Below are 9,881 nucleotides of genomic sequence, written 5' to 3'. Positions count from 1 at the left end.
TTTCTTCACTCGTTATGCTAGGCGGGCTTATTATTACCGTAGCATCATTACTTGACATATGTCTGCTATTGCATTCCTTAAGTCTATTTATGTGAACGTTTATACATTTCTCTTCACTAATTTTGACGGTGTAAACCAGGTTAGATAATTTCTCAATTATCTCAAATGGTCCAGTCCAATGATATGCGAATTTCTTAGCTTTACTTCTGGAAGCTACGGGGTCATAGAGATATACTATGTCTCCTGCATTAAATTCGCGCTCCCTTGCTCGCTTGTCATAGTGAGCTTTGGACTGTTCATGACCCCTTTTGGATTGTTGTCGCACTACTTGAGATGCAACTCGAATTCTATCTGCTAATAGTTTCACATGTGCCTCATAGGAATCATAAGAATTTTGTTTTCTTCCCAAATTTCGTTTTACTTGAATGAAGCGATCTTCAATGGGTAACTTCATATGTCGGCCAAAAACTAAATAATATGGGCTAAACGTAGTTACTGTATGTGGTGTGGCTCTATACGCCATAATAGCATAGGGTACAAATTTATCCCAATTCTTCCCATCTTTATGAACATAATGTGATAACATATCAACTAATAATTTATGCATCCTCTCGCATACTCCATTACTTTGTGGATGGTACGAGGTAGTCTGAATTTTCTTAATCATCAATAATCTACACGTTTCAGAAAATAATTTTGAAGTGAATTGGGTTCCCTGATCAGTCAACAAGCGATTGGGTGTCCCCCATTGTGCTATAATTTTGGTCACAAATTCTTTTGCGACTGTCTCTGCACTTTGGTCCGGAATAGGGATAGCCTCACAAAATCTGGTGAAATGATCAACAAAAGTTAATAAGTATTTATTCCCAGATTCTGTAGTAGGTAAAGGTCCGACAATGTCCAGCGATACAGTATCCATGAAATCGTCGGCTGCTACCGCATCTCCTAATGGTGCTCTTTGAGATTTTCCAATTTTCCGTTTAGCACACTTATCACATGAGCCTATATACTCTTGAATGTCACTACTCATGGTCGGCCACCAATACTTAAGTTTTATGGCTGCAATAGTCCTCTTGGTACCTTGATGAGCCATAAAAGTATTATCGTGATAATGCTTTATCACTGTTGCTATTAGCGAACGCGGAATGACAACTTGTATCCCGTGTGCAGGGGAATGCCTACACAATAACCCATTATTATCTTTATGGAAGTCATCAAATTCAATTAACCTAATCAGCTGATCATCGGCTAACTGTTCTGACAAAATCAATTCTTCGGTTAAATTAAATTCTGAGTCTGAGGTCACAATACCAACATGTCGGCTTAAGGCGTCTGTAGTTACAATGAACGGTAATGAAAAATCAGGATAACTCAACAATGGTTCTGTACTTAATTTTGCCTTTAGTTCTCGGAAGGCTTCTTCCTGACTAGTCCCCCATTTAAATTCAACATCTTTCCTAGTTAACATTGTTAAAGGTTTAGCAATAGCGGCAAAATTAGGGATGTGTCGTCGATAATAGGATGCTAAGCCTACAAAAGAACGAATATCTCTAACTGATCTTGGTTGCGGATAGTCCCGAATGGCTTTGATTTTCTGTGGATCGGGCTTCACACCTTCTCGCGATACAATATGACCTAGGTACTCAACCTGATCCGTTGCAAAAGTACACTTAGATGGCTGAATTTTGAAATTAATTTCTTGCAATTTTACAAACACCTTTTCTAAATTCTTCACATGAGTGGCGATATCTTCACTCATTATCAAGATATCATCAAGATAAGCCAAACAAATGGTCCCTTTCAGGCCCATTAATAGGAAATCAATACATCTCATAAACGTGCTGGGAGCATTCTGCAAGCCGAAAGGCATTCTATTATACTGATAGTGTCCCATGTGACACGTAAAAGCAGTTTTCTCTTTGTCTTTTTCATCAATTGGTATTTGCAAGTAACCAGAAGCCAGATCCAATACAGAAAATACTTTACATTTCCCTAGAGAATCTAACGTCTCTACAATGTTAGGGAGGGGATAAGCATCTGACTTTGTAACGGCATTTAATCCCCGATAATCAATACACAATCTGTGCTTTACAGTTCCATCTTGAGATTTCTTGGGTACAAGTACAATAGGACTTGCCCATGGTGAAGTACTGGGTTCAATAATTTTCTTATCTAACATGTCATTAATTTGTTCTTCCACCACCGATTTTAACGCGTGGGGAATTCTATAAGGATTCTTCTTCACTGGTAAAGCATCTCCGGTATTTATGGAATGCTTCACTTCACTAGCACAGCCTATTTCTGGACTTCCTTCGACGTAAAACAAATGCTTATACTTTCGTAAGACGGCTATCATAAGTCTCCTATCTTTGCCCTGTAAGTGCCCTAATTTTTCATCTAAAAATTTCTCAAATTCCCATAATTCTGGTACATAATTGTCTTTAGCCCTACGTCGATTTGTGTTCCATGTTCGCTTTGTTTCCCGGTCAATCATATTCACGGTCCTATTACTGTTATTCATCTCATTAGCGATTTCTGATTCTTGATCAACACCTAGGTTTGCTACACTAGCTTCTCCTATAACACGGTGTTTGACTAAACTCACAGGTTCGGGCGAAAAATTAACAATTTGAATAGGTACGTAACCTAAAATTTTCTCACACTTTAATACATTAACAGCTTCATGTGGTGCGTTTTCCATAACTAATTTTTCCTCTAATTTTAGTTCTCTATTCAACCCTACATTCACCCCCTGTTCTGACGATCGTGAGCAAAATAAAACCTCACCATTATCATCAAATGTTGAACTTTCACACAACTGGTGTTCACAATTATTTATCTGCCTAACTTGACCTTGACTATTCACGGGAATTATAGTCTCCTTATTCAGCACCGGTCGGTCGTCCAACTTTCCAGTTGCAAACGCCGACTCTGCCGCACCATTCACAGACAGTATCATAAGGGATTGTTCGTCCGAACCGACTAATTTATCCGGTGAGGGGTTTTTGCTTTGGGAAAGACCTTTTATGTTGGTAGGGAAATTTTCTTGGCCACTTGCATTACAATGAGGAACACAATTATTACTTTTATTACGATCACAATTTTTCTGGCCATTCATGGAGACTTTTCGAACGTATCCCGATCCGTGATCATCCACAAGGGAACTATGTCCCCGAGCATCATTGACAATTGTCCTAAAATTACCAAGTTGACTAATGCTGCGTGCTACATGAATTCCAGGTAGCCCATCCTGATCACTGGTTGGTTCTACCAATAGCACTTGAGAGGTCTTTGGGTTACAACTAAGATTATGGCGTCCCATAACCTTACCTCGGACTATTTTTACTGTATGTGGTGGTAAGACAACGGACTCGGCTAGCAAGATAGGTCCGCTCCAGTCAAGCTGATCGTGAGTCGATGACTGCGAGGCCATTGCAGACACAGAACCCGATTTTCCAGACACTGATGCGACATTGCACGATTGTAGATCAGTGTTGATCAATGTCACAGTTTGCCTGCCTATTACCAAGGAGTTCGACTGGACGTCTATACGCGCACCAACATAGCGCAAAAAATCCATCCCTATGATGCCTGCGGCGCTGATTCGTATGTCGCTTATCACAAATTTAAATTCAAATTGCTCACTTCCCATAAGGAATTTGACCGTCTGGGTTCCAAATGTTTTTACCTTTTGCCCGTTTGCACCCCTGATCACTACATCAGATTCTGTAATTAGCGCTGAGCTTACTGTGGGTTTAATTAATGATACTGTGGCGCCGGTATCCACAACGAATTCCCAAATTTTCCCCTCTATTTCTAAGTCTACCCGAGGCTCGCTAACTACCTCGTTTAAAGCAGACGGCGCTACCAGAACTGAGTGTGACTGTAATTCGGCTCCTACGACGGGGTTTTCTTCGTAGGACCTATCCCGTTTGGGTACTGTCGCGGATGCCCCTCTGATCCCTTCCTACAGTCCCGTTGATAGTGACCCATAATCCCACAGTTGTAACATTGGATGCTCGATCGGTTACTATTTGAATTTCCACGTCCCGGAGCTAACCCTCGCCCCCTTGACCCGTTATACTGTCCCCTAGTATAATTTCCCCCGGGTCGTACATCTCGACCGCGAGCGAATCCCCTGTTGAAATTCGGCTCATATCTGCGGTTGTTGCTCCATGCTTGATAATTACCCGAATTTTGTTGTCTGTTCCCTGCTTGGGCTTGAACCATAAACAATTTCTTATCTTTTTGCTCCTTCAAAACGGATGCACCTTCATCCTTTTCCGTTTGATACACTTGATTCGCTATTCGTAGCGCATTATCAATTGTAGTGGGTGCCTGAAATCTAACTTCTCGGCCAACAGTTCCACGTAAACCATGTATGAATGCGGCAACTAATCGCCTATCTGCTTCCTGCTTCAAAATCTCTCTAGTATTGGCATCCTGATCATGCACTATTGTCTTTAAGCTTAGTCTTCGCACTCTGTCGCAAAATTCTTCTGGTGATTCGTGCTTTTCTTGCATGGCATTTTGTAATTTTAAGTAGTGATATTGCATCGATCTCTTATCTTTAAATCTAGCAATAAAATTTTCCTTGAAGTCTTTAAAAGAAATATCTACTGCTTGTAATTCAGGTGTGGTGTCATAATATGTTCTCGCTGTGCCTCGCAATTTCAATATGGCAATCTGAACTGCATCTTTATCTGTAAGTCGTCCCATGGTGGTAATTCTTTCAATTTGGTCAAAGAAACTGGTAACTGGTATACTATACGAGTCCCCTTTCCATGGCTCTACTAATTTGGTTACGCTTAAGTCTTTGGAAATTAATGCAGGTGGATCGTTTCCTTGCGGCATCTTGTTGGTATTTGATTACACTAGTTATTTAATGGATACCTTCCCACTCGTCAAGTATGGATTCAACGCTGCTGTCTACTGGTCATCTGTTCAACAGTTACGTGGTCTGTGTACCTACGCTTGTTGGTGGGGTTTGAGCTATTATGCTGACTCAATTCCTCCCAACCAGCTTATGTGCGCATTGACACCCTCGATCCTGCTATCAATTCGTCGCTAAACTCACCACTCTGGCAATACTGGGGAAGATAGTCCGTACGTTCGATTTCCAAAATAGGGTAGTCGAATTCTGGTGGTACGTAGCGTATAACTAGTCGTATGTCTACTTCGAAAATTACCTCTAACCCTTGCGAATGTTCGTAACGGTATGTTTTTAACGCTGGTGTCTTAAAAGTTTTAAACGGTCTACCTGCAAAGGCAATATCAAGGCGAGATCCTGCCTTCAAGGCAACAAATTTCATACGATGCTCTTGAATTAAATTCGTATTAATATTAGTATGTTTTCTAAAAAATGTCTCAACTAAACTTTGGGCGTAATTGCTTGATCCTTCCAAAGCTAAAGGATGCGATACCCCAATTACATATACAAAAAGGACGGTAAATTCTGTATCACCTTCGGATACACCCGAACAACATTGAAAACAAGCCATACAAAATTAAATCAATGCAACCACATTAGATAATAAATTCAAAACAACAACTAATAAAAATTCAAAAACACAAATAAAACATAAATAAAATAAACACATAAACCACCCCCTGTTAAAATCTGACACCGCTGCCACCAAATGTCGTGCCCCCGGGAATCGGATAAGTAGGGGATGATAAGGTAGTCCAGGTGAACGAATTATCAATCCTATAATCACTGCTGAGGATCCCAAGGAGCGGGAAAAGAACAGATTTTAAAGGAGTTGGTTATTCAACACACAAATTGCAGCTTCACGCTTGCAATAATAAGTAAACACAATAAAATAAACATAATGCTGAATATAATATAATAAAACATAATTTGAAAGAATTCTACATTAGTATAGTGAAAAAGTTGCTAACTTCTTTCGTAAGTTCCTTCCTTAAAGAAAGTCTGAATCTGGCTAAGCAAGTACGGACAATTTCCACTTACATATAAGTTGTAGAATTGCCATCTCCCGTTCTTGTAGCCAAGCTCTGAATTCGTCTAAGTGGTGAAGGGAATATTCGGACTTAGAATATTCGTGGCGTTGGAGAACCTTCTGAGCTATAGTCTGCACCCTCCTCCTGGCTCTGGAGTAGCGTAATGTAGTCTCTTCCAAGTACCGCCGATTGAGAGTGATGAGCCAGATTCATGGGGTTTTATAGTAATTATAAAAAGGGATACGCCCGAAATAACAACGTCTGATTGGTTAAGATTCTAGCTTGGGGTTGGAACTTCAGAAAGAAGATAGCTTTACAATTGGTTGTTCACCATTGAAATATCATCGATCCCTTATAAGGTCATGACAAAATATCCTGTAAACAGGATGAGTTGTGGTATAGTGACTTTACATAAAAGAGCAAAAATACAGTAATTTCTTATGACAAACAGGATATAGGTGCGCTTCTTCCTTTGTAATATCAAAGTACAAAAGTCACGTAATGCCAATAAACTAAATAAATTGCAAATAAAAAGAATACAAGTTAACTATACAATACTGCAATCTTCTCTTACTTTCTAATGTTACAAATTTTAAGTGTCAGGTTCAAGGTGGGTTAACATCAAGGATAATCCTTAAACGAACTGCAAGGCCAGAGGCCCACGCTTAAGGCCAGGTGATCAATACTAATACAGGTAAGCTTAATTACAGGTGTACCTGGGTAATTGCAGGTATACCTGGGTTCGAGCATCACAGGGGTAAGTCGCAATTGACTGAAGGAAATTTGATTATAAGATATTTTAGACGAAGTATGTTGTACTGCAGTAGATTAGTCTGTAGTAGATCACATTATACTGGAGAAAAGTAGTTTAGACTGTATCTGGGCAGGTTTGATTAGAGTAGACTGCATTGAACTACACGACAGTATATTACATTAGACTAATAGACTATACTTAGTTAAAGTTGTATAATTAGGTACCGTATATAATATTTCAATCGTAAAGAATTTGACGGCATAATGTATTTCACTTCATTTCTTCAGTGCAGTCTCAGTTTGTGTTTTTCTGTAAGTTAGAACAAAATTGTTATTTGTCAGAAAAATTAAACCTCCATTATCTGCGAGGAAAGAACAAAATGGTGTAGAATTTTTTTATTGCTTGTCGTGAAATGCCAAGTAAGTAAAACATTGTCACTCACTATGCCATTTTAAGGGCAGCCGATAAGATTGACAGATTGTGACATGTTTATTGCAGAACGAAGTCCAGTAGGTGCAACAAATATTTATGGTTTGAGATATTGAGTATAATTTAATCCTAAGTGGCTATTTTAACAAAGACACCGACACCGTAGTTACTATTAAGGTACTTTCTAACACTGTTTAAAAATTCTGAACTCATAAATAGTAAAGGTAGAAAGGTGAATTGTAGGCCAACATAATTGCGGCTGGTTTATATCCAGCACTGAAGAACATTGGAGCTTCATTTTACCTACGTGGAAAAACGTCGACAGTGATCATCAGGTATACATTTCAATATGTTACTGTAAATTCAATTCAATTCAATTTATTTGACCATTAGACATACAGTTTTAGGCTTCGTCAGAATACATTGAAAAACATATAAATACACTTTTAAAAACACTAATAAAAGAAACAGTAAAATTTAAATACTACAATGAAAACATGAAATAATTTGAAACTTTTAAATTAAAGAAAACTAACTAAATTGCAATAAACTTATTTATTAAAATACAATTTCATACAAATTTGTGTTGAAAAACCCAGCAACAGAATAAAAATGATTATTTAATAACCAATTGTAAAATCTAGTTTTGAAGCTATTGATTGGTAATTTATAATATTGACTGGGGAGCTTGTTATATAATTTCATCCCCATAATTAAAAAGTTTGTGTTGCTCTTGTGTAATCTACAATATGGAATATTAATTTTTTCACTATTTCTAATTTCATGATCACGTATATTGGCCACTAATGAGTAATTGCCGATATTTTGTCGAGTGTAAAGTACTAGAGCATATATATACAAATTTATGGTTGTTAAAATCCGTGATTGTCTGAAAAGTGGCCGACAATGTTCCAGATAGTTTGATTTTCATAAAATTCTAATGGCTTTCTTTTGTAAAATCAAGACACTTCCAATTTTGGTTCCATTTCCCCAGAAAATTTGGGCATATCGGATTATCGATTGAAAGAAAGAAAAGTAGGCACATCTTAAATAATTTTGAGAAACGCAAGTCGTTAATTCCTTTAACAAATATAAAACTCTTGATAGCTTTGTGGATATGTATTCGATGTGCTTATCCCTTGTTAAACTGGAGTCTATAAAAAGTCGTAGAAATTTTGTGTAGTTGAGTTTGTTGTCCTTATTTATTAGATAATTTAGGCTGAAAGTTATGTTGATAGTTTTTTTCTTGATTAAGCAAGAAACCATTAGATTCAAACCATGGAGCCATCTGTGATAGAGTGTCGTTGTTGAGAGCATGTAATTGATTTAGAGCAGAGGAAGAACGGTTGTCTGAGATCATATTGTAAGTTTTAGTGAGTTTTCGAGAGTCGGGACAATTTGAAATGTGTTCTGTTATGGTTTCAGGAAATGTAACATGAAAATTGATAATTTTTAAGGATATAACTAATGCAATGGATGCTAAAACACAAAGATTTCAGGACCTAGAAACTAAGTATTAAAAGTGAGTAAGAAAGTCATGAACTAGTGATCAAAAGGTCATCATCATCATCATCATCCTTCATGCATTAGGAAATTGATTCCTGTAGCAGCTACTGAAATTGGTCCATCCATCTTTTGGCTGGTCTTCCAATATCTCTTCTTCCCCGAGGTTTATATTTCCAAAACTTATATGGTATCCTGTCCTCCTGCATCCTTGAAATGTGAGACATCCATGTATTTCTATATTCTTCTATTTTGTTGTTTAATTCATATATCTCAAGTTCTTCTCTTATTTCTTCGTTTCTTCTATGTTCTATTTTCCTGTAACCTGCTACGCTTCTCAAAAATTTCATCTCATTTGTTTGTAATCTAGAGGCATCTCTCTTTTTCATAACCCATGTTTCGCTTCCATATAGTAAACTGGGCACTGACATCACCTTATAAAATTTTAACAATGTATCTTTTCTAGCTTTTGATTTCAGGGTTCTTCTTATTGTTCCATTTATGTAATTAAATTTTTCTATTTTTTCTTTTTGATCATAGTCTCCTTTATAAGATAAGGTAACACCCAAAAGGTGTTAAAATAAAAGATAAGAATAACAATACAATAGAATTTGGCATAGAAAGGTAATTATAACAAAAATTTTGGATTAAAATAAAAGTAGGAGTTAAAAAGTTTGATTAAAAGTAGACCTATCTGTAAAATTGAAAATGAAAAAAAATAATTAAAAATTTGCTATAAAATGAAGTGTTAGAGCTATTGAAATAGAAAGTATCAAAATAAAATTTTACATAAAGAGGCACTTAAAAGAGAAGTAGGTATCAAAATGTTGTTGTTGTTGCTGCTGCTGCTGCTGCTCTTGGCTTTGGATGTCCTCCATTTGCCAGTAATATTTCTCTAGCTGAGAATTTTCTTCTGCATCAATTTTTGTGATGCCTTGACACTTGAGGACATGGTATTTATTCATTACTTCATTGGTTTTATAGGGCGCGCCACCGATTTTGGCATGTGAAATAAGTAATGGGAAACTTAAGTGAGAGTGTCTAACTTTTGTAGCAATTTATAGGCGATAAAGCTGGCACTTGTGATTGGTAGATTGTTGCTGTGACGCGTATTTAGGAGGAGGTACCGTTCTCAGCTCCAGTGGCAACAGAAACTCACTGACTGGACACTGTACTCAAGGACACACCGCAGGAAAGTTAAGTGCGAGTATCTTACTTTTGTGCGAGATCGTGC

Source organism: Periplaneta americana, chromosome 6 (genome assembly GCF_040183065.1).
Source record: "Periplaneta americana isolate PAMFEO1 chromosome 6, P.americana_PAMFEO1_priV1, whole genome shotgun sequence".
NCBI classification, from domain to species: domain Eukaryota; kingdom Metazoa; phylum Arthropoda; class Insecta; order Blattodea; family Blattidae; genus Periplaneta; species Periplaneta americana.
The sequence above is the reverse complement of the archived record's forward strand: the minus strand, read 5'-3'. Positions refer to the sequence as shown.